Below are 2676 nucleotides of genomic sequence, written 5' to 3'. Positions count from 1 at the left end.
TATTTATTTATTTATTTATTTATTTATTTATTTATTTATTTATTTATTTATTTATTTATTTATTTATCTATTTATTTATTTATCTATTTATTTACTTATTTATCTATTTACTTATCTATTTATTTATTATGTGTTTTAGAAATATACAAAAAGTCAGGGTTAAAGTTACAATTTGTATGTTTATACAGCAGATGGTCTAGAGTTTGTCTTTTTTCATATATCATGATGTATTGCTTTATTAAAACTTATCACTTCAGAGATCCTATGTCGTGCTTCAAGAACTAGCACTGTTCAACAACATTTACTACGATTGTAAAATATTTTGCTTTCAAATGGATTCAAAATTTCAAACGAAGCATCAGTGGCCCAGTTAGGAGCCTCAGTGGCCTAGTTAGAAGGCTAATTCTTCATCATTCCTATATTAGAACTAATAATTTAAATATTGCAAGACCAAATTAGAGTTCGCCTGATATTTTATCATTCATGTATTATCATTGTTTCGTTTGAAAACAGTAGACATAGATTTTGATTTCTACCAATTGTTTTGGTGGTAATAACTTATTGTAGGCCTATGTATAATTTTAGTAATGTCTCTTTCTATTTTTTGTGATAAAGTTCAATAATGTACTTCAATCGTTTTAATTAAAGTTCCCAATCGCCGTCTTCGTCAACATGATTTATTTTCTGTTCATTTTGTCGTGTTAGTGTCTGTAAAAATGGTTTTATTTCACGATTATCTAGTTTGTATAATGATTTTGTTGCAAAATATAGTAAAAATGATAATGATAATAATGATATTAATAATAATATTAGTAGTAATAATAATAATAATAATAATAATAATAATAATAATAATAATAATAATAATATTAATAAATGTTTTTCGTATCTTGTAATATTTTTGTTGATGTTTATTTTTGCAATTTCGGCCTGTAAGTTGGAACAAAGCGTTCCTGTTGGTAATAAATAAAAATTAATTAAAAACAAAATTACACAGGGATATCATACCAGTGAAATGTTTCGCTGTAAAACACTTTATTAAAGACAACAACATAAAAAATACATTGTTAACTTATAGTGCTATGTGCATTTGAGAATTAGCTAAATCTGTATCAGACGTTCTATCCTAATAATACAATCAATGATGATAAGTAAAAATAACAATAAAGATAAGAAAAAATCAAATAACCAAATTGGAATTACCAAAATTAAAATCAGATGTAACGTTAATGAAAACTTAATTGACTTAGGCGTCAGTAGAGTTAAATTATCTTTATGTTGAGCTTGTTGTTTTTGGGATGTCTGGGGTTTTTTTCAATTTTTAATTATTAACTCTTCTTTACGAAGCAAATTCAGTTCGTGACTTGATGAAAGACTCCCGAGATATGTCCAAGACATGATCGTTGTTAATTGTGCAGACTAACCGTTATATGAAGACAGCTAAACAACCAAGTCAAATGATACGGAAATCAATGCAGCAGACGATCATGTTTCTAATATTATGCGGAGTCACCATTCCAATCAGAATTGCCGGGTTTTATATGTTGTTCTGTCACAAACATTGTTATTGTTCCGGCGATTTAGACGTGAATTTTGTTTAGCCATTTTCATTGTTTATATCTCCTGAGACTCTCATAACTTCTTTTATTTTAAAGTGACTTCTTTGAGACTTGACGTCATAATACATTTCTGGCCCCTTTTCAGTATTCTGTGCCTGTTGATATTAAGTTTTGTCAAATTAAATACAAAAATCACCCAGATATCCATTATTCACCTTGTTGTCTATAGTGTATGCGTACGCGCTCGCTGACCAGTAGAATATATTTATTTTTATGCTCGACTATAATGTATGCAAACGTCACAGTGTTAATATACGTGTGTCAAAACTGTACTATTAATAACAACTAACCTATATATGTCATCATCATTTTTAAATCAAATGCACATTGATTAACCGCACCCTCTTGAGTTCATATAAGTTACGGTACCACAATGAGTTTTTGTATCATAATTATCAAGAGTAGTATTTGCATCAACTTTAGTATAGGCCTACATGTGTACAAGTTAATCCATTATATTCTGAGTGTGTTTTATGAGTTAAAATAACAGTTTGAAAAAATAAAACAATTTTATCAACGTTTATATTGTTTACCGTTGTGCAGCTATGTTCATTTACTTGTTATAAGTATTGCTATTTATAACTTCGAGCTATAATATTATTATATCGCTTATGTTAATGTATAATATAAGTACAGTTACGCGTGTCATATTTATTGATATACAGTAATCCAATCCAATCAGAACAACTGTAAAGCGCCTTTCTTTGCAGATACGAAGCGCTCCACCCCACATATTTAAGCACCTCACAACCCACAAGCAGCCGTGATCATTGCCTAACCCAAGCACAGAACATGTAAGCAAATCAAAAGAAGCAGTGGCAAAGTTTGGAATCATAAAAAATAATGAAACAATAAATAAAATAAGAATACTTGATAGTAATATTTATTGATAATATTTATATTCAATATTGTCATAAATGTTGTGGCTGATTTTGTTGTTTATATCACTGTTGTTGTTGTTATTTGTTGTGGCTGTTTCTGTCGCTGCTTATGTCGTTGATGTCTTTACTATAGTTTTTACTCTAGATGATATAGCGTACTGTACCGAAGTCTGAAT

This window comes from Anneissia japonica, unplaced genomic scaffold (genome assembly GCF_011630105.1).
Source record: "Anneissia japonica isolate Jap-2015-1 unplaced genomic scaffold, ASM1163010v1 scaffold251325_len469956_cov165, whole genome shotgun sequence".
NCBI classification, from domain to species: domain Eukaryota; kingdom Metazoa; phylum Echinodermata; class Crinoidea; order Comatulida; family Comatulidae; genus Anneissia; species Anneissia japonica.
The sequence above is the reverse complement of the archived record's forward strand: the minus strand, read 5'-3'. Positions refer to the sequence as shown.